Source organism: Camelus dromedarius, chromosome 12, assembly GCF_036321535.1.
Source record: "Camelus dromedarius isolate mCamDro1 chromosome 12, mCamDro1.pat, whole genome shotgun sequence".
Classification (NCBI taxonomy): Eukaryota; Metazoa; Chordata; class Mammalia; order Artiodactyla; family Camelidae; genus Camelus; species Camelus dromedarius.
The window spans coordinates 346,761-369,534 of NC_087447.1; the positions used below are offsets into that span (position 1 = coordinate 346,761).

Here is a 22,774-nt window from a genome sequence, read left to right on the forward strand (position 1 = left end):
AACCACAAAGGGCCAACATATCAAGAAGACACAATAATACTAAATGTGTGTGCACCTGACACTGCAGCCGCACAATACAGGAAGCAAAAACTGACAATTTAAAGGAGAACTCGACAGACTCACAATTAGGGTTGGACATGTCAATGCTCCTCTCTTGTAATTGATGAAAAGGGGAGAGAACATAAACAAAGATCCAGAACAGAACAACACCGTTGACCACACACGTGCACACACCTATCCATGTACACATACACACGTACCCAGCATCCACTCTTGGAGTGCACATGACACATTCACCAAGCTGTGCCTGTCTTAGGTCATGATTCAAACTTCAGCAGATTTAAAAGAATTGTAATCATGTGATAGGACGTAATGACACAAAGCTAGAAATCTCTAACAGGAAGATACCATGAAATTCTCCAAACACTTAGAAGTGAACCCGTTCACTCCTAAATGTTCATAGGTCAAAGAGGAAGTCCCGGGGAAATCAGAATATATTTTGAACTAAATAAAATTTCAAAATTTACGGGATGCAGATAAGGCAGTGCTTACAGGGAAATTAGCAGCACTAAATGCCTACATTACAAATGGCAGTAGGTCTCCAGTCAATTAACCAAGCGTCCAACTTAAGGAAACACAATGACGATGGAAATAAAGTACAATAAAATAAAATAAACCCACAGCAAGCAGAAGGAAAGAAAGAGTACAAATAAGAATAGATATCAACAAAATTGACAACAGCAGGGAAAAATCAGGGAAACCAAAAGCTGGTTCTTTGAAAATAGTACTACACTGATAAATCTCTAGCAATACAGAAAGCGTAAAAGACAGGATATACTTTACCAATATCACCGTAAGCCTCAAAGACATGAAAAGGATGAAAAGGATAACCCACGAACAACTACACACACAGCTTTGAGAACTTAGATGAAATGGGCCAATTCTTGAGAAATGACAAAATGATAAAACTCACTCAAGATGAACTAGATAACCGGCACTGTCCTTAGGGTGTGTGTCCTCTCCACACCACCAAAGAGTTCATTCTCACAGGCCCTGACCAGGTGTCCCACAAATGCAGCTGAATTCTGACTGTCTGCCTGGAGATTGCACCAGAGTCCACAGGTCAAGGGCTCAGTCCCACGGGACGGCCCCCACTTCAGGTGCCAAGCCAGGTTGCCACCTGTGCTTGTGACCAACCGACGACAAGGAGCAGGTTCCCACGACCCCCTTCTCTGGTTCGATTGATTTGCTAGGGCAGTTCACAGAATCCAGGATACCAGTTTACTTACTAGATTGCTGGTTTATTACAAAGGATATTAAAGGGTACAGATGAACAGCCAGAGGAGAGATACACAGGGCTAGGTTTGGAAGGGTTGCAAATACAGGAGCTTCTGTCCCTGCGGAGTTTGGAGCCCAGCACGTGGACCCATTCTGGTTCGCCAACCTGGAAGCTCTCTGAACGCCCCCCTTTATGGGTTTTCATGGAGGCTCCACCCCTCTAATCATGGGTGGTTCCCCTGGCCACCATACCCCCATCCTTGGGGGATTTCCTAGAGTCACCTCATTAACACAGACTCCGCGTGGTCGTGGGAGGCTTGTTATGGATATCAAGACACCCGTCTCACTTCCTGGCTCCGAGGGGATTTCAGGAACTGAGGCCAAAAGACCCAATGTCATAAAAAGATGCTCCCGTTGCTCTTAGGAAATTCAAAGAGTTTTGGGATGAAGTTCAAAATACGTATGTATGATAAATCACAATATCACAGTCCCATAACCACTTTGAAAATTGAGTTTGTAGTTACACCTACTGAAAAAGAAATCCCCAGGCCAAGATTGTGTCAATGGCATATTCTACCAAACATCTAAAGAAGAAATGGCACCAATACTGTTCAGTCTCTTCCAGAAAAATAGAACAGGAGCTAATGTGTCCCAACTCACCTTTTAAGGAAAGCATTGTCCTGATTCCCACACCTGGGAATACCAAAAAGAAAAACCTACAGACAACATCCCTCATGAGTAACTGCGGGGTCCTGCACATGTCGAATCGAATTCTGCGATACACAAAAAGAAGAATGCACCACAACTAAGGGGGTGTATCCTGAGAATGCAGAGTGGGTCATGACTTGAACTCTATCATCACAACCCCTCACGTTCATTGTTTAAGGAAAATGATCACACATCATATCAACTGATGCAGAAAAAGTATTTGACAAAATCGAACACCCATTCATGACACGAACTCTCAGTAGAGTAAGATCGGGGGGAACTTAGCCAGATAAGGGTCATGCAAAGAAGCCTACAGCTTACGTCACAGGTAATGACAGAAGTGGAGGCTCTAGCCCTGAAATCAGGAACAAAACAAAGAAGTGTACTCTCACCATCTTGAGTCAACATCATACTGGACGTCCTGGCCACTCCAGTGAAAAGGAAATGGAAATACATAGACTGGAAAGGAAGAAATAAAACTGTCTTCATTCACAGACGACGTGATTATCTGTAGAGAAAATTCCAGAGACTGTGTGAGGAAAGCTGGTGCACAACTGCACGAGTTGCATGCAAGATCACAACAGAAAGATCGAAACTGGAAACCAGGAATTTTAAACATAAAACATAGAATAGCTCCCAAAGTACCGAATCCTAGGTGCATATCTGCAGAAAACATGCAGTGGATTTCTCTGTGTTGAAAACTATGAAATTCTGAAGGTAGATTTTTTTTTTAAGTTTTTGCATTTCTTTTTTTAAGTGATTCCTTTTGGGAGGGGAAGTAATGAGGTTTATTTATTTATTTTAATTTTAAAAAATTTAATGGCGGTACTGGGAATTGAACCTAGGACCACACACATGCTAGTCATGCACTCTACCACTGAGCTATACCTTCCCCCCAACAAGGAAGAAATTTTAAGACAAATAAACGGAGAGACATACTATGTTCATGGGTGGAAAGCCTCAACATGGTACAGGTGTCAGTTCTCCTTAAATTGATCTATAGATTAACTGCAATTCCCATCAAAATCCCAGCAAGACTTTTTGTAGATACAGACAAGCCGATTCTAAAATTTATGTGTGAAGGTGAAAGGATTAGAATCGCTGCAACAATTACGAAAAAGAAGCATAAAGTGTAGAGTCCTCTTACCCACTTGGAACACTGGCTCCGCAGTCGCAGTGACGAACGCAGCGCAGTGTTGCTGAAGGCTGGGCACGCAGTCGATGGAACAGACAGAGCCCAGAAATCGGTCCTCACGCACACGGCTGCTGATCTGACAAGGCACAGAGGGAGAGGAAGGGTGTCTTTTCAACAAATAGTGTGGGAACAACTGGATAATCACCAGCAAAAAAAAGGAATCTTGATCTAAACCCATAACTTACATAAAGATGAACTCAAACAATGGGCCATAGGTCTAAATGTAAAATATGAAAGTATGAAATTTTGAGATTAAAACACAGGCCAAAACCTTGCTAACCTGGAGTTAGGTAAAGAGTTTATTGATTTGACATGAAAAGCAAATTCCATCAAAGGAAAAATTTGTACACTAATGTGAGTAGAGCTGTCGAGAGGGCCAGCTGTTTGGAAAGCAGTCTGGTGGCAGCTGGTAAAACTGAAGTGTAGGATCTTTGCCCAAGAACCTTCTCTCTTGGGAATCGGGCCACCCCGCAGAAAGGAGCTTCGTCGTGAGGATGCAGTGATGCTGGTGCAGCTTCGCCTGTGGGCCAAGGGGATAGCCACACGGAGAGGGCGGCTGGACACCCACCAGCACCGCCACAGCCCCAGGGAGGCTGAACCCTGGCACTGCTCAGTCAGCACTCAGCGTGCACTCCCGACATTGGGAGCGGCGGGGAGACTGCCCCGGGGAGGCGGAGGGTGAGTGCTAACCCCCATGAAGTGTGGAGCCCTGCTGTGAACCAGCAACCACCTGCGTGTGCACAGGCCGAGCACAGCGGCCTCCGGGGAATCACACGCAGCTGCAGAGACGTGTCGGGAAGATAACACGCCATTTGCACGGGCTCTCTTGGAGGGGGCTGATGCTGCTGCGTGCAGGGGTAGGAAAAGGCTCCCTTCAGAGCCACTAAATGGAAAGGAAGAGGCATAGTTTTAAAACCCCAGGGAAGGTCACATTTACGTGAGTCTGAAATTCCCACGTGTGGGTAGGCACTTGCAAGGGAATTAATGGAAAAGAAAAGATTGGCCTGTGGAGGTGCAGGTCAGGTGGTCCAGAGTTCAGCAGAGCACAGAGAGTGGAGGCCAGGCTCGGAGGACCCTGCGGGAGGGGGTGGGGAGCCCACTCCTCCTGGCGGGGTCAGTGCCCGCTGGTGCCTGCCAGGTGGGGTCAGCTCCCACAAGGGCCTTTGTTCTGCCCAAAGGCCCTGAAGGACTTTAAGAGAAACAGGATCTCCTAGAGTAAAACCTTCTCTGTTTCCACTGGAAGTGGGTCTGGGGAGGCTGTACCATTTCGCTGAGGAACTATGGAGGCACCTCGCTCTGTACTGAGCGCACAACAGTTGGCGGTTAATAAGTGTTAAAGGAGTGAGGGCACCACCTCGCTCTGTACTGAGCACACAACAGTTGGCGGTTAATGAGTGTTAAAGGAGTGAGGGCACCTAGGAATGTCGAGGTGTCCAGGGAGGTGCGGGGAAGCTACAGGAAGGCGCCCTGTGGCTAAGGGTTCATGAGAGGCAGCCTGTGGACAGGGCACGGGGATGGCTACCAGCACCTTGGAGGAGAGGTCTGGAGAGCAGCCTGGTGAGCACTTCTCAAGAGCCAGGGGAGCAAGCACTTGGGCAAAGGCTCATTTTAAACCCAGGCACCGGTCCTGCGGGCAGGGTGCCCCGTCCTGGGCAGGGCCTGACTGCCAGGCTGCTGGAGGGCCAGCTCTGCTCCTGGATCCCGGGAGGGAGGGCAGGTCGCAGGCAGCTCTTCTGCCCTCGTTTTCCTGAAGGGCCACGTTTGGAGACGTGGCTTTTCCCGAGGAGGCTGTCAGTGGGAGGAAGCCTCCTTTTGAGCTCACAGCTCAGCTGGACCCACTGCTGCCTCGGGACTGCTGGCCTCCGTGTCGGGGCTCTGCTGTGGACCTGGGCTTTCTGCACGCAGGACTCATCTGATGGGATGAGACACTCTCTTTCCTTCTGTTCCGCTGCGTTAAAAAAGGCCATGTGGCCAGTGAGTCCGGCCGGTGGCCAGCACTGAAGGACCAGGAGTTTGTGTGTCCAGGATCCCCCCCCAAATGGGAGACCTGGGCACCTGTTTGCCAAAAAGACTTGCTTTAAAGAGGTCTAGGACGCAGTCTTTAGAATGCAAGCACCTCTTTTATTGCTCAGATTTTATGGTAGCTCGTTGCCACAACGCTTTGTCAGCCAGTGGCAAGTTAATGCACTTGTGTCCGCGCTCTGGTATGCTCATGCGTAAATTCCATTTTTCCGGGGCGTGGCCGTGGACCGTTGTGTGTCTTCGTTTGGTTTCCGCGTGTTCCTTGCAGCACCGAGGAGCCCATCAACGCGTGTGTTTGCTGAGCCCGCTCCCTCCTACAGGAGGTTTTGTTGACACCTTGAGATTGTCTACAGTCAGTCATGACCTGTGCAAGCACCAAGTTTTATTTGTTCCTTCCCAATCGATCTGTGTTTCCTGGCCTTGCGGAAGTGGCCGGAACTGGCAGGGCTGCCCTGAAGAGAGCGGAGAGAGAAGACTCCCCGACTCCGACCCCAGGGAAAGGCCCATGTGTCCAGTCAGGCGGGGTGCTGGCCGTGGGGAGAGCAGGGACCCGGGGCACACGGGGTCCAAAGCTGGTGGGGCGTGGCATCGAGCATCACGCCCCACAAGGGTTTGGTTCTTCCCTGCAGTGATAACGGATCCATGGATAAGAGATGACGATGAAGTTTGCGGGGCACCACAGGGTCAGGTGACGCTGCCTTGCCCGCCAGAGGGAGGGACCGAGGCTCAGTTCAGTAGCTCATGGATTCAAGACAGATGGAAAGAGGCAGAGAGAAGGATGGAAACAGAGACTTGAGAGAAGGAGACGAGACAGAAAGGCAGACAGAGACGCAGCGGTGGAGGGAGCCTTCCTCTGAGACTCTCCCTTTGGAGTGAGCCCTGGGGTGGGAGCCCTACTGGCCAAGCTTCTGGACGTGGGAGCAAGTGCCGGCTGCCTGGAGTCCTCGCCGGGCCTCCGCACATCCCCAGCCCCGTTCCTGGCTCCCCAGGGGTCCGTTAGGTGACGCAGGGCACCATGCTCACCTCGGAACTCAGGGATCAAGGAGGGGGTTCTTTTGGTTTTAATGGGCACTTTTGACTTTTCGGTGTCAGCAAATCGGAAGGGATGCGTGGTCACTGCATGTGCACAGTGACCTCTGATGCATCCTCGCTTCTCTCACGCCTGGTTTTAGGGGATGAAAAGCAGCCCCCGTCTCTCAGTACCCACCCCCGGGTCGAGATCCACTGTCTCAGGAAAGCGGTCGGACGATCAGCGCCAAGCAGGCTGGGATCCCGGGCTGGTCCTGCGGAGGACGGCGCCTGTGGGCAGGCACTCGCCACCGAGCGGGCAGACCCTCGGGGTGTGAGGACCCAACACAGAGCATCTCTGGGGACTAGGGGACGGAGATCTGGGCACCTCTGAGCAGAGCAGCCAGTGGAGGGAGCCCCTGGACTCTAGACCTTCCGGGAGCGGACCCCTCCTCACCCACCCCTGCCCCTCCCCTACTCCCAAACGCCCTCACCCTGCCCACCTGCACCCCCTCCTCTCAGCCTAGCCCTGCAGTCCTCAGGGTCCTGTCCTGTAGTTGATAAATAACCTAAGTTGCGAAGGCTCCCCAACCCCCCTCACTCTCCCCCGAATTCCACAGTGTCCAGGTGCCCAGCGGACATCATACCTGAACGTCCGCATGTGGTGGGGACCAGCAACCACAGCCGGCTTTCTGCTGGTGACCAGGTGCACACCGTGCTCCAAATGAGCTCAGCAGAAATGAACCCTGAGAACCCGCCACCAGGCAGCGAAGCGGCGAGGAGTTCTGGACCCGCAAGTCCCCTGACTCCCCCGCTCACCTCCCGAGCCTCAGCTCCTGGCCTCCACAGTCAGGTGAGGACACCTGTGTGCTGACCTGCGTGCAGGAGAGCGCAAGCACGGCTTCCATCCTGTGCTTCTCAGGAGCTGTCCCTGCACCACGGCCTGTGGACAGGCTTGTGGGCGCGGGGCCTTTGGGGAGGACCAGCTCCTGGGCCGACACCCGCTGTGTTCTCCTGATCCTCTGCTGTCTGGCCCTCCTGCCTCCCGCCTCCCAAGTCCATGACTGACCCACTGATGTCAGGGTCTCTTGCTGCTCTGGTGAAACACATTCAGACACCAGGTTCTTCTGAAATACACTGTGGCCGCGTCCCACGTGCTTGTCAGTGTTGTCATTTCTGAGTGTTTCTAATTTCCAGTTAGGTTTCTTCTTTGATCGCTGAACCATCTAGAGGAGAGTCTTTGTTTCCAAATGACTGCATTTCTTTCATCACAAGGGTTTACTGAGGGCGTCTCATGGGGAGTCACTGTGTTCTGGGTGCTGGCCATGCACCAGAGAGCACTCTGGTTCCATTTGTGGACTTTGGGTACACACGCATTTTCAACATGTTCTAAAGTTTTGATTCTGCAGTTTTCCTCTTGAATATCAGAAAACACACCCATGCATTTTCATAACCCTTTGTTAAGGTCACAGGCCCATGAAGCAGGGTGCCTCCTTGTTACAACAGCCCTGCTGCCCAGCACCACAAGGCCACCTCCTCCAGGAAGCCCTCTCGAGTGCCTTCAGACTACACATGGGGCTGGACGAGGATGCCACCTACCCCTACCCCCTTCCCAGGGAAGGGTCCAAACCAACAGTGCCTTCCTTCACCCAGTCCATCTACTTCCTGAGTTGGGCTGGCCAGGCTTTGAGACACCTTGGGAGAACCAACTCGCCGGCCTTCCCTGCCAAAGCCTGGCATGACAGCAGATGTGTGCATTGAGCCCCTCACTCCACCCCTTGAAGGACTGTGGGGTTCACATAGGAGGAGCTACTCCCCTGGTCCCTGGGCAGCCTGGCCACAAGGCCCCACAGCTCTCCGGTCTTCAGAGGCCTCAAGCTGAGCTGGGAGCCCAGCAGGGGTTTGAGCTGCAGGTCTGAGCCGCAGGCCTCTGTGTCCACGTGCAGAACACTGAGGGGCCCAGCGGAGTGCAGGGGCCGCCCTGGGACCGGCACAGCCCTTCGGCCCGGGAGCACCAGGGGTCACAGAGTGGGGCCGACCGATCGCAGGCTCAGGTTCCCTGCTCCTCTCTCAACCTCTGCCCTCCCACTGCCCCCAGGCAGGCCCTGCACCCCCAGGACGTTAGCCTCACCAAGCCTGCTGCTGAGGCCTGCAGGGAGAGGCCGTGGTGCACGTCTGGGCACATCCTGGACGCGGCCCCTGGGGGGGAAGGGGCTCGACTCCCTGGAGTTTTCGAGGACTTTTTCATAGTTGATTCTGACCTTAATGGACTGTTATCAGAAAGCATTCCCTCATGATACTGATTCTCGAGTGTTCGTTGAGATTTGCTTTCTCCCCAGGATACGGTCGGTCTTCCTGCCGGCGGCACATGTGCCTGAAAAGCCTGCACGACCTCTAACGAGCAGGCAGAGCATCCGTGTGTGAGCGCCACCCAGCCCATCAACATTCGTGGGGACGTCTGTGAACCGTGCACCTCTGTACCCCTCGCTGGTTCCGATGCGCGGGACGGGGGTGCGTCGCACCCCACTCAGGCTCTGCCGGTTTGCGTGTCGGTCCTTTGAGTCCTGTCGCTTCCCAGGGCCGGCGCGCCCCTGACGGCCGGGTCCCCAGGGCTGCTGCCCCACGCCTGCCTCCGGCTTCCCTGGCCAGCACCCCTCCGGCACCGCTGCCCGTCCGACACTGAGGCGGCCTTGTCACAGCTGCTGCAGGCAGAGCTCACTCACTTGCACTTAAAACCACGATTTGGAGCCGGTAAGTCTGGTCCCTTCAGTTACTGCAGCTACTGATGTGCTTGGGTTTCTTTTCGCTGTCTTTCTTTGCATCGTGTTCGCCTGGCTTTTCTTTTTATTGAGGCAGGAACACGTGAGAGCTCCCCTCCTACCGTCTTGTGAGCACAGCCCCGTGCTGTTAGCCACGGGCACCTCTGGAACGGACCTTCCTGCACACCTGAACTGTTTGCACCTGGTGGACTACAAGCCCCGCCCCTGGGACCCACCGTTCTACCCTCTGCTGTTGAGCCTTTTTCAATGATGCCCTGAAACTCCAGGAAGCTTGGCTGTCGTGCTGCCCCTCCCCTCTTAGCTCTGCCCCTCTGCAGCTCCTGGACCTTCTCCTTGGGGGCTTTTGTCCCCTCAGGCAGTCCTGCTGAAACGGGGATGCCTCTCCTCAGCCTTAAAGACCTGTGGTCAGTCCAGGGAGGCAGCTTCTCAGCAGAACCCAGGTGGGGCTGGAGCCTGGAGGTCCCAGGCCTGGGAGTCCTCTGGGCCCGCGTCTGGGGAAGCCCCCACCCTCTCCAGCCTTCATCTCCGTGTCTGAACTATGTCAGCATCAGATGCCGACCAGGGGCCCAAGAAGGAGCCCCTCCACCAGCCAATGAGGGTCCCAGGGAGAGGCTGCTCTGGCAACTGTGAGGACCCCCATGAGCCGTGAGGTGGGCGGGCTGCTCGTCTGCCGCTCGGCCCGAGGGCACCTGAGCGTCTGGAGTGTCTGCAGTCCCTCTGTGCAGCCTGGCCCAGCTCTGGTCTCCTATCACTGTCCTGTCACTGCGGCTTGACCCCGCAGGCCACCGCGGTCTTCCTGGACGCTGCCTGCCGGACCCTGGGGAGAGGCTCAGTCCCTGAGTTGGCTGGAGGAGGCGGTCTGCGGCCGAGGCCACTGTCACCTAGAACTGGCAGGGGCAGGGCCTGAGCGCCTGAGTTGAGCTCAAGTATTCCCTGCCCCAGACGCACCAGGATGATTTCCAGGCATGCATCTTAAACTCAAGGTCCTTCGGGACTTCTGCTACGTGTCCAAGAGCTATCCAGGGCCCAGAGACCAGACCAGACGCCACAGTGCCCACGTGAACTTCAGGAAACAGTGGGAATCAGTAAGGTTCCCGGCGAGGAGCGCTCAACAGAAAACTGGAGTGGGACAGTGGGGGCCTTGAGTCTCAGGGGGCCAGGGAGGGGCAAGAACCTGATCTTGTCCCCAGCCTGCTGATTCCTGTACCACCGTCCACGTCCATGCCGGGAGGGGGTGAGGACCCAGGCCGGTACCCCAACTGGACGTGAGATTGCCCTGTTGGGATGAGCCTCTCCCCGCATCACGACACAGGGGAGCCCAGGGAAAATGTGGTGCCAGCCATCTCGGGACCGTGACCCGCCGATGTGAACGTTCATGGGGACAGAAAGTCAGCAAGATCATCTGGGAAGAGCCTGGGAAAGTGCTGAGGGAGAGAGCTCCCCCAACCAGCCCCCAAGACGCGCCTGCTGTGGCATTGCAGCAGGAAGGAAGGCAGACCTTTGTAAGGAGACAGAATCCTGGAGGGCGCGTAGGAAGGGGCGGATGCAGCCCCAGAGCAGCCAGGTCTCTGCGAGGGGGGGGCCCTAATCAAAGGCAAGGGAAACGTGAACGGCGGGAGGTTGTTTGCTCTGCTGGCTGTCTTCAAGGGGAGCAGTTTCTACAGCTCAGGTTTTTACAAGGCCAAAAAAAAGGGAAGTGGCGTGAAGAGACAGTTCACAATGGAAAGGAAGCAGTGATGAAGCGTCCTTACTTGCCTGGCTCCCAACAGACATGCAGAGTGTAACCGAGAGCAATGTCACCAAGCACCTCCCTCCTCGGCCCCAGTCAGGGCCGTGGCCGCTCGTGAAGGTCAGGAAATCTCAGAGAGTCTGGCTGGGGGTCCGTGGCCGCCTTAGACACGCTCAGTAAGAGCTCGGTTGCACACAGGTGACCAACAGCATGCTTGCATTTGGGAACAAAGTGCGTTAACATCCCTCCATGGGATCTTCCAAATTTGCCAAAGCAGAAAAACATGAGTGCCCATCCAAAAGAATTTGGACATAAGCCATGATGAGTCCTTAAAAGCCAGGTGACACGGCCATTCAACAGGACACACGTCCGAGGTGGGAGAGGAAGGTTTCTCAGCTACTGGTGAGTGAGTAACGCCCAGTGAAACCGTGGGGAGGACCCGTGCACACCTGTGGAACACAAAGCACCTGTGAGGGTGGGAGTCCTGAAGCCATGACGATGGGCTGAGGGCTGCTGGGAGAGGGACCGGCCTCCTGTGGACACTCGTGGTGACAGGCCCTCCCCCTGCGGTGCTAGACCTTCCAGCCAAAGGGCTCAGAACTGACCAATCGCTGACTGGAGCCTCATAGTGCCTTAGAATGGCAGGGACCCCACAGTTCCACTCGCGGCCTGGCACCCACTCTGCTTCGTGACTCATGGTATCTGACCTACTTTGACCCTCGCCTGCCCTTCTACAACCCACCTGCTTAGACATCTTGGCTGTTGTAGGAGGAGGGAGAGGGCGCTGCAGGAAGAGGGGAAGGCTTACGTGGAAGATGGAGGAAGAGAAGAGATTGATATGGGAGGAAAGATGGATGCAGGAGATGGAGGAGGAGGAGAAGGGCAGGACCAGGAGGAGGACCTGGAGATGGAGGTGGCAGATGGAAGAGGCAGATGGAGGAGGTGGGGGGGGGGACAGTCCAGGCCAGCCCAGACATCCTGTGTAGGGACAGGGTGTGGTCCCCATATGGGTTGCACTCAAGTGGGCCCCTGGTACTGTCCATGGACCCAGGGAACCTCGGAGATCTGGATGAGGCCAGTGTGGGAAATGGCTGTACTCATTAAGTCAAACCTCGAAGGCTTAGGCCTGATGTCAGTGTCCTGCCAGCACCACTACACTCGGGGGTGAGGAGCGAAAGAAGGCCGGTCCAGGTCGGGGGACTGGCTGGTCCTACAGGGACAGGTGCAGGCCGGGCTTCCGTGTCCTTCCTCAGCATCCCCTGTGTGGTGACAGGACCCTCCAACTGGGCCCTTGACCTCGGGGTTATTAGTGGAGACCTTGTCCTGGAGCCATCCTGGGTGGGAGTGGCAATGACCCTCCACTTCTGCCCGCTGCCCGGTACCCACTCTGCTTCGTGTCTGTAGGCATTTCACGCCCTCGTGGTCTCTGACCTGCTATGACGTTCACCTGCCCTGGTTCCACCCATCGGACGCGACCCCTGCTCCCATCCTGGATGGCGCTGCTGGTCCAGGAGCGAGAAGTCCTAAAGGTGACCGTGACCTGCCCCTCCTTCCTTATGAAACCCTGATGGACAGACACCATTCAGGGCTGACTTGGACCTCCCTGGGCTCTCGCCTCGACGAGGCTGATCCCTAACACTGTCCCTGAGCCAGGCTCTCGCAGCCGCCTCCTAGCTCTGTGGGTGAGGCCTGTGATGGAGGTGCCATGTCCCCTGTGAGGAGTCCCAGAACAGAGCATCAGTATATTATGCAGAAGAGGAGGAGGGAGCAGAGGATGCAGGAAGGGGTGGAGGATGAGTGAGACGTGGAGGAGCAGGAGGAGGAGATAGATGGAGGCCGGGGGAGGGGACCTGGACACAGGAGGACAGACATGGGAGTGGGGAGGGAGGAGGCAAGGTGATGGGGAGGAGGAGAGACTGGAGGAGATGGATGGAGGGGAAAAAGGGGGAGGTGAGGTGGACGGAGCTGCAGGGGAGGAGCAGATGGAGGAGGAGGGGAGGCAGGGGAAGATCATGGCGGTTCCAATGCAGGGAAGGAGGACAGGGACTCGGGGGCCAGGGGGCTGGAGGAGGACGGTGGAGAGGCCGGAGGAGGGATGAAGGCTGGACAAGTGGTAGACTAGTCAGTCAGAGGGGAGGATGGAGCTGAGGGAGAGATGGGGTGGAGGAGGGAGAGGAGGACGTAGGAGGGCGGGGAGGATGAGGGCAGGGCCTAGGGAGCCCTCCAGAGCCACTGTTCACCTCCAGGCCCGGTGCTGTGTGAGCTGGATTCCAGACGTGTCCCGTCCGACCTGCCCGACATTTAGGGACACCTGGCCAGGTGAGGGCATTTTCCCTGTCGCCTCCCCTAGTGCAGCGCCGGCCCCCAGTTCTCTAGATGTGTCACCCGCCCCCATCCCCCAGGCGTGGCCCTGAACGACCGCGCCTTCTGTGTGTCCTCTGGGGACTCACGTGGCTGGTCCCTGAATGGGCACAATGAGGCCTTTGCCCTCCGCCGCGGTCAGAGCTGTGGGCGGGAGATGGTCTCTCAGCACAGACACTGCCTGAGTTCAAACTTGTCATCCTTTCCCCAGACCAGCCCCTCTTGCTCAGCCAGTCCCTGAGCTGATTTCACAGCCACCGCCAGTTAAGAGTGAGGTCGAATGGAGCAGACACGAGCACCGTGGCCTGGGGACCCCCGTTCCGGAACCCTGAACCCCCACGTTGGGTGTCCCTGGGGGCCCATAGGCCCAGGAAGAGCTCAGTGGGCAGGAGCCAAGGTGTGTCCATCCTGGGAGCCCCTGGGGTCGTTCTAATCCACGCAGTTTCTCAGCTGGCACCTCCAGGGTCTCCTGGGGCTGAGCCGGTGGGGACTCTGGCTAAGAGAGCTGCTTTTCTTAGATCCGCGCATCATCAAATGTAGCTGTTAAGGTTTACTTTTCAGTGGTTTTCAGAGTGTTGATGGAGCTCTGCAACTGTCACCGCCGTTTCCACAGTTCACTGCCCCGAGGAAGAGCCTCTATCCACTGGCAGAGAGGCCCCCAGCCAGCACCCCCGGCCCCTGGCGCCCACTGACCCACTTCCTGTCTCTGCACATTTCACGTCGAGGGACTTGTCCGTGGTCCGTGCGTCCAGTTTCCTTCCGTCAGCCTGATGTCCCTGCATGTCCGGTCCCCACTCTATGGGTGACTGTGCCCCTGCAGGGACAGACCACATTTTGTTCTTCCATCCGTCCGTCCAGGGACCCTGGATTGTTGCCAGCTTTTCGCTGTGTGAGTGTTTCCCTGTGCACGTGTCTGTACAGGTGTCTGAGTGCCTGTCTTCACCTCTTTGGGGACACACCTAACATGGACTTGTTGGGTCATAAGGTGACTCCACCTTCACCTTTTGGAGAAACTACCAAACTGTCCTCCACGGCAGCTGCACCACGTTACAATCCTGCTGGCAACACAGGAGGCCCCAGTGTCTCCCCGTCCTCGTTCTGCTGGTGGTAGCCACTCCAGTGGGCAAGACGCCCTGTCTCCCTGTGGTTCTCCTGACGACCACTGACGTCGAGCGTCTGTGCCTGTGTGCCTTGTTCTCTGCAGTCGGGTGGACTTAGGAGAGATGTCTGTCCGAGCCCTTTGTTCGTTTTCTCCAAGGGCTGTCTTCTGATGGCTGAGTGCTGAGTTGTTACACACACTGTGTACTAGACCCCTTATCAGGTAGGTGGTCTGCAAACGTTTTTATGCACTGTGAGGGTGGTCTGCAAACGTTTTTATGCACGGTGAGGGTGGTCTTTTCACTTTCTTGATGGTGTCATTTGAGGCACAGAAGTTTTTAATTTTGATAAAGACCAGCTGATTCTCTTTTTCCTTTTGATGCCCATGCTTTTGATGCCTGGGCCGGATGGGACCCCCACTCACCCTGCTGCATCCCTGGACCGACCGGCAACCGCCTCTCCTTGTCTCAGTGCTCCAGCTCAGCAGTTGGCCTGGGCTTCCAGCCCACTCCTCGCTCCTGGCTCCTCACAGCCTCCCCCACCCCCCGGGGCAGAGCTTCAAGGCTGCAGGGAGTGGTCTGTGAGCGGAGGGGAGCGTGAGCCTCGACCCACCTGCCCTGGATGTCGGCCACCCCAGCACCATCTTCCTCTCCGACCAGACAGACCGCCGAGCTGCCTCCACGGCGCCAACTCCACGCTGTTGGCTCTCTGGCACTCTTCAACGCGGTGGCGTCTTTGGATTTTGTTGTTTTGCAGCATCGGACATGGAGAAGCTGGAGACCATCCTGGTGTCAGAATGGGCAGAAATAACAGCCAAATACGCACAGGTGAGGCCCTTCCGGGGTCAGACCCAGGAGAAGTAGGTACGTCCCCGGTGGGAAGCAGCAGCCCAGGTGGGGCTTCCAGGCAGCAGGAGCAGGTGAGGGAGGCTGGTTTGGAGCTGGGCGACCTTCAGAAGGTGCTGGGCTTCCTGGGCTGCAGGGAGGGAGGAGCCACCCTGCCCCTCCTCCTCCACACCTGGGGCTCCAGGCTTGCCCTCACCACGAGGCCCCCCAGTGGACCCATGGGAAGATGCTGACCTCTGGCTCCACAGAGTCACCGACCATCCAAGTTTGTTGTGGTGAGTCATCTGGACAGCCCTCCAGCTCATCTTGGGGACAATTTCCATTGGCAGAAACAAGTCTCTGGAGGCAGGACCCATCTCCCCAGCTCAGGGCCTTGGGCCCTGGTGGCCACCGCGGGTCAGAGTCTGCACCAGGCTTGAGCTGAGGGAACTGGGGGACGTGGCAGGGGCAGAGCTGGGCGCTGGTGCAGGCCTGGGCCTCAGCCACATGGTCTCCACGCCTGCCTGGGGGAGGGGCCAGGGCATCTGGTCAGCAGTGGCTCTACAGCAGGTGGCCACAGGGTGATGGCATCTGGACACAGGTCTCCGAGGGCTCCAGGGGCCCAGGCGTGCACCCTTGGGGGACAGGCACGAGGGGCAGTGACAGGTGCGCCTCAGGCGCTGGAGGGACTGCCACGGGTGCTGGGCAGGTAGGACCCGGCCTCAGAAGCTCAGGGAGGGTGAGGGAGGCAGGTGGAGTTTACAGCCGAAGATGACCTGCCCCAGGGTCTGGTGCGGGGAGGAGATTTGGGGGAGGAGGCCAGGCCCGGTGGGGGACAGCAGGGACCAGATGACCCTTGTGTGTACCTAGTCGGAGCTGGCCTGCAGCGGGGCTGAACTGCTGGGGGAGGGCAGCCCGGAACAGGGTAAGGCCTCGGGGAGCAACTCACCTGAGACACCTGGGCTCTCAGGCAGAGGAGGGGGAGGGGAGGGGCAAAGTGGGGTGACCTGCATCAGCAGGAGGGGCACCTCTTGAGGGGGCTGCTGTGGGACCGCAGCCCCTCCCGAGCCAGCTCCAGGCGTCTCAGCTCCCTCAGAGGATGCCACCTCCAGCCGGGCTGTGTCAGCCCTCTGCCCGGCCACCAACACCTTCCTGGGGTCAGCCGTTCCCGTGGAGTCTCTGGGGATGAGACCTTGGGGTTGATGGGGGTGGGCCCGGGCCTTTGGGGCAGCTGGCCTGGTGCAGGTCCTCGCGGCTCTGCGTCTCCTGCCTTCCAGGGAGGAGCAGCTGCCCAGCCTCAGCATCCGAGGCCCCAGCGCCCATCCTCACTGCCCAGGCAGGAGTTGGGAGGCAGGAGGCGGTTGTGGGCGGCGCTGTCTCCACCCCTGACTGCAGAGCTGTCAAGAGGCGTCCTTGAGCTGTGCGGGGCCTTTCCTGGCTCCTTGAGTTCACTCACAGCAGGGCCACGCTGGGAGAGCTGGCAGCCTGGCTAACACCACCAGGTCCCATTTTGCAGCAAAAAGCCCAGGCAGCAGCCAGGCCTCCGTCGGCACCAGGAGATGCTCTCCAAAGCCCCGTGCCTCGGAGAGGAGAGGGCCCGGCGCCGGCCGGCGCCGAGAGCAGCAAGGCAGGCGCGGGCCGTGCGTCCTGAGGTGGCCGCCCCTCGGCCCGCACCGTCCTCTCACCGGGAGACGCCTCACTGAGAGGCCCCTGCGCACCCCCGAAGCTGGGTGCCCCCGTCACAACCTTGGCCCAAGGAGTGCGGCTGTGTCACTGGAGCTCCGAGGCCAGGCCCAGGCGACTCAGCGCCACCTGCCCTCGGGGCCCGGAGCCACCACCCGAAACGTACACCACCCTAGGGCCACCATGCTGCTGGCCTCGCAGAGACAGGAGCCCAGGGTGTGAGGACGAGTGTGAGGGGCCCCGCCGCCCCCGGCACCTGCAAACCTGGCCAGAGAGTCTGGGAGGTCTCCTGTGATGGGCCAGGTGGGCGTTGTGTTCGACCTGTTATCCTAGAAGGCAGCCCATCGGGTATGTAGACAAGAGGATGGGGCTCTGTTCCAACAGGTAACTCCATTTTAAACTGCTGGCTGTTTTGCAGGATGGGGGACTCGTTTAATGGCTTCGGAGAATCACAACACCATAACTGGGGAAGGCCGTGGACACTGGGGAAGAGGCCAGTCGAGTGAGAGAGGAGACACTCAGGAAAGAAAAAACTGACAACCAGAACTGTATGTCACTTTAAACCTTTCACTCTGCAAAAGGCCCTGTTAAGAGAATGAAAAAGAGCTACAGACTGCGAGAAAATCTTGGCCAATCATGTACCTAATAAAGCTCTTATGCAGAATAGAAACAAAAACTCTAAAACCCAATAATAAAACACATGAGCCCATTAAAAATGATCACAAGATATGAACAGACAATTCAACAAAGAAGACACACACACACACACACACACATAATGCAGATACACGGTGTGTGTGTGTACACAGCAGACAAACACAGGAAAAATGCTTATTCTGGAAACAACACGGTGCCACCTCACAGCTGCTAGAAAGGCTGAGGCCCGGAGCAGTGGCAGCACCAGATGCGGAGAGGATGCGGAGCAACAGGAACTCCCGTCCATCACTGTTTGGGATGCAAATGGTGCAGCTGCTTTGGAAGACAGGTGGTTTCTTAGAAGACTAACCATCTGTTACCATGAGATACATTAATCATGAGTTACCATGAGTATCTTCCCAGATAACTGAAAATGTGTAGCCACGTAAAACCAGGATGCAGTATTCACTGCTTCATGCATGATCACTAAAAACCAGAAGCCACCAAGATGGTGTCCAACTGGAGAATGGACAGACTGTGGAATTCCCTAACATGGACTCTGTAGTCAGTGATGCTACTGGTTCACTCAACAGCTTGGATGAATTGTAGCCACATTGTGCTGAGTGAAGAATCCAGACCCGCGTAGGACTCCGCTCACATGACGCCCTGGAAGAGGCACGGCCGCGGGGAGGGTGAGAGTCAGCGGGCCCCAGGGCTGTTGGAGCGGGGCCCAGCTGGACCAAGGCTGTGCCCGCTCCACAAGAGATGGAAACCACGGAGCTGTACGTCCCAAGACTGAACTGTTAGGTAGGCAAACTAAAAAAGGAGAAAATAAAACCTCATCAAACTGGACACCTGGCACATTTGCATTTCGGTGAATGTAGACTTTACTCCAGAAAAATGTTAACACTGACGCACCCGGAAGATTCCCCGGCTCTTTTGGCTTATTTCCGAATCATGCCTGTTGTGTCATCAGGGTGTGTAGACAAAATACCATGAACAGCATCCTCTGGAAACTGTCCTCTGGTCCCCTCTGTCCCATGTGCTGGCGGCCTACTCCGTGTACAACACCGTGAGCATCCCCGTCAGGTCACAGGCACACACGGTCACAGAGACGGGGCAGGGGGGCTCACTGATCTCAAACTGGGAGGGAAAGGCAGGGGTGCAGACTGCGCTCTGCACAAAATCGGCACCTCCTCCCGGGCTTCACGAGCCCAAGCTTGGCGGAGCTGCCAGGTGGCTGCCTCGGTGCCAGTGTCTCAGGGCGAGCGCACGCCTGGCCGAATGAGCACTGCTGCAGTCAGGAAACTTGACTCTGCTCCTGCAGAAGCCGCATCACCACTCAGAACCTTAGCGGGGGTGCGGGTTCCCAGTGACCCACAGTCCCATGTGACCCACCGGGAGGCAGCTCCCAATGGCTGCTCCTGCCCCACCCACTCTTTCCGGAACATCCCCTCAAGGGACACCAGCTGAGATGGCCCACGGGACGCCCACAGCAGGCTCCTGGGCCAGCTCCCTGGCCACGTGCCCTCCCAGGCACCCACGTGTGTGCTGGTCAGGCCTCCACCTGCCCGGACAGCAGGACCTCTAGCCCAGATCCCACTCACTGCCCTCCAAGCCTCATCTGAGAAAGGGGACCCAAGGATGGTGCCCAGAGCCCCGTGGTGCTGGTGCCTGGGCTGGGCTGGGGCTCTCCTGGTGTGTCTCCTGGGCCGCGTGAGTGCAGCTGAGCCTGAACCTGTCCAGGAGCTGAGGCGTGAGTGGGGTGGGGGTGAGGAGGCCTCGGGGGTCCCTCCATGCAGGTCTGGCTTTTGCAGGAGGTGCGCTACTGCCAGGGCAGGAACCAGGTCGTGGCCGTCCTGTTCATGTTCTTGAGTGAGGAGGATGCCTTCTGGGCATTGGCCCAGCTGATGACGGACCAGAAGCACACTCCATGCATGGTAGGTGACTGCTGTGGACCGCTGGATGTGACTCAGGGCCAGGACAGTCTCCCTGCAGAGTTCAGCCAGCAGTGGGGCTGGCAGGGACCCTGCCCCATCCATGTCACCATCAGCGAAGGGCACAGCTCCCCACGCTGCCCTCGGGGTCTTGCAGGCGTGGCCCTGAGTCTGGTCCTCGTCCAGATACCTCTCACACCCCTGCTGGTCCTTCTGCCTTCTGTCTGTCCCTGAACCCATCCACCCTCCAAGCCCAGGTGGCTGAGTACCCCTCCTGCACCCCCAGCCTGCTCCCCAAGCCCAGAGGCCATGCACCCCATCCCACCCCGTGGGCAGCACACCTTGCCCCTCAGTGCTGGGACCCCCATCCCTGTGCTGTGGCCACTGTGGGGAGGGGGCCTGCCAGGGCCGAACATCTGCTAGGCCCTCAGTACAGGGTGAGCGGCAGCCAAGCTGAGACTCTGGGAGCAGGTCCTCTGCCCCAGACACCAAAGGCAGGCCTGCTGTCTGGGCAGACCATGTCCAGCCCGGGCTCGGGAGGGCCGTGGGCAAGGCGGGGTCACTGCAGGGAGAGGCTTGGGCTCCTGAGGCACCCACAGTTCTCACCTCACTGGGAGGGACTCTGACATGTGGGGGCCGGGGGGCTCTCAGGCTTCTTTATCCCAGGATCCCCAAAACTGCTGAGATTCCAGGCTCATCACGAGCACATTCTTGGCAGAGCCCTCCCCAAGCTGAAGCGGCACATGGTGAGTAGCAGCGTCCCCCCAGAGATGTGGTCCCCCTGGCAGGGTGGGGGGCCCACCCCTGCAGGTTTCACTTTCCTTCTCCTTGGGGGGCCAGGCGGCCCACAGAAGGGAGGCTTCGGCTGACCAGGCAGGCCCTGAGCAGTCGAGTCCCCCATCAGGACAAGGAACAGATGTCCACTGGCATCCACACCACCAAGTGGTTCCTCCAGTGCTTCACTGACCGGGTAAGGCTGCCCAGGGAGGCTGAGCCCATCCCCAGACAAGCCAGGCCCCTCCTGAGGGCCTTTCTGGGGGCACCCTCGTCCAGCAGCCGCAACCCCCAGGATGGGTCCACCCTGATAAGGAGCTACAGAACCCTGTGTGATGCAGCCTGGGTGGGGCAGGGACTGTAGGGACCAGAGGCAGGAGGGTGTCCTTACCTGTGCTGACACCTCCACTGTGCCCTGCTCAGGAGCCTGCTGTCCCCACAGACCCTCCCCCTGAAGCTCTGGGACACTTACATCCTGGACAGTGAGCATGTGCTCATGGCCATGACCCACACTGTCCTCACAGTGCACAAAAGTGAGTCATCCAAGTGTGGAGACCAAGGCCACGCAGGCAGGTGAGAGGGCAGGCCGGCAGGCAAGCTGGGCAGGGCATCCTCTGGAGAGGCAGCAGGACGGGGCCGCCTTTTGCCATGGCCCTGCCTGAGGCTCCCCTGCGCACAGCTAGAGCCCCAGTGGTGGTGCACAGCAGGACCCAGCCACTGCCCACAGCAGGTACTCCAGGGTCGGGGGCTGAGACTGCCCACCAGGGCCCCTGCTGGCCTGATGGCACCCCCACCCCTAGAATGCTTCCTGAAGCTGCCCCTGGAGGGCCTGTGGGAATTTCTGCAGGACACGCTGTCCCAGTCCTGGGCCCTGGAGGACAACGTGGTGCTTAGGCAGCTGCAGGCCTCGATGGCTGAGCTGCGCAGGATGAAGTGTGACCTGCCCCCACAGGTGGGCTCAGCAGGGGTCTCCTCCCGACTCACCCTCTAGACCCCGGGCCTTCCTCCCCATCCCTGTCCATCTCCTCTTCTGTTCCAAGACTCGGCCACTAGGCCAGGGCTGGGCAGAGGGCAGGCCCCGCAGATGCTAGAGGTCAGCAGCCTGGAGGTGGCGCTGTGTCAGGATAGGGCGGCCACACAGGGCCCCATGGGCCGCACCTCCACAGGCCAGGAGGACACGCTGACAAATGTGCCCACTTGCAGTGACACCCAAGGGGTTCCCCACGAGGCCCCTGGGCCTGGAGCAAGCGTCCCCGGCATCCAGGCCTCTCACCTCTCCTAGCATGGACACGCTCCCCGGAGAGGACCAGCCGGCCCTCCCTGGCCTACCTGCCCAGCACGAGCAGCCTGAACCCTCACCCGGCCAGGTCATTCCAAAGGCCAAGGAGCAGCCGCACGAGGGGGCCACGTTCACAGGCTTGCCTCTGGCCACCTGGGAGGCTTCCAGTCTGGCCTGCCTGTCCCCAGCCCAGGACAGCCCTCAGGATTGGCTGCAGCCATGGCGATGGACTTCCCTCCCCAACCTCCCAGTGAACCACAAGGCTAAGGGCAAGTCGCCCCCAGACATCAGCTGTGAGCCAGAACGCTGGGTCCCTTGCCATTCAGCCCCTTCTGAGGCCACCCCCAGGGCCACACAGGCCTGGCCCTGCAACCCCATTGAGGCCCCCGACAAAGGCTCCACCCAGCCCTCTGCAGATGCAGCCACAGGGCTCAGGACAAACCCCTGCCCCGCGAAACCTGTGGCCAGTGCCCCTCCCAGGACAGCGAGCAGCACGGCCAAGGCAGAGCCAGCGCAGCGCCCCAGGAGCAGCCCCAGGGCCCCACACGTCTCCACTACCCCGACTTCCGAGTCCACAGGGAAGCTGGACGCTCAGAGGCCTCCAGAAGGAGCGGTGATTCCCGAGGTCTCGGGGAGCTAGCTATGCACCCTGCCTCTTCATGCTGCCCTTCCTGGAGGACACTGCCACCCTCACAGGGCACAAGCCCCTGACCCAGTGGGGACTGGCCTGACCACAGGCCCCAAGAGGGCAGGGGCACCATGACCCCTACCACAGCCAGGACGAGGAGTGGAGGAACAAAGTGCCCCGAATTCTGTCCCAAGGCAAAGCGAGCCCTCTCGGAGCTGCATCTGGCCCCCTGGGGCCTGGACGTGCCCCGCAAGGCCACCTCGGTGACGTGAGGGAGCTCTGGGAGCCACAGGCCACCCCACCGAGGGGTGGCAGGGGTGGGCGGAAAAGCCCCACCCTTGCACACATAAGGAGGCAGGAACAATCAGATGCCAGGCCCCAAGCAGCCTCCTGACCCCACGTGGCAGAGCTGTGAGGCTGAGCAGAAGATGCTGGGGCCCTGCTCCAGGTCGGGCTGAACCCGACAGGCTGGGACCCCTTCTGTCAAAATTAGTTAACTGCCTTTCAGGGTCCCAAACAGCCAGAAAATACAACCCCACCCGGAGTCAGAAGGAACCCCCCCCCCACTCCCAGAACCAATCCTGAAGAAGGCTGCCTTCCAAGGGGAAGGATCGTGCCTTTGGTCTCAATTTCCCCCTTGCTGGTTAAAGGTCAATAAAGTTGTTTTGTGTGTTACGTGCTAGACTCGCGTGTTCTTGTAGCACCAGAGGTCTCTGCGTGACCCACCCGGTGCCCCCAGAAGCAGAGGGACCACTGGCCAGGGAAGCTGATGTTCCTGCCTGCCTCCTGGGAGGCCACGCACCTCAGCCTCCTAGCCTCAGCTGAACGCCAGGG

The 22,774-nt window shown here is 57.9% G+C and overlaps 1 long non-coding RNA gene across 3 annotated transcripts; it reads left to right on the forward strand.

Annotated features, from left to right (window-relative positions):
* Positions 1 to 1,431: 1,431 nt before the first annotated feature.
* Positions 1,432 to 18,313, forward strand: LOC116152090 (uncharacterized). Of its 3 annotated transcripts, XR_010383267.1 has the most exons (11): positions 1,432 to 6,545; positions 6,832 to 7,064; positions 8,551 to 8,962; positions 9,064 to 11,122; positions 12,125 to 12,249; positions 12,967 to 13,039; positions 13,293 to 13,478; positions 13,695 to 14,402; positions 14,651 to 15,006; positions 16,520 to 16,989; positions 17,105 to 18,313. It is a non-coding gene; the product is annotated as an uncharacterized LOC116152090 (long non-coding RNA). The 3 variants fall into 3 exon arrangements; XR_004135668.2 differs by having other exon boundaries at positions 1,432 to 7,064; positions 17,105 to 18,312; XR_010383266.1 differs by having other exon boundaries at positions 1,432 to 7,064; positions 14,936 to 15,006; positions 17,105 to 18,312.
* The last annotated feature ends 4,461 nt before the right edge of the window (positions 18,314 to 22,774 follow it).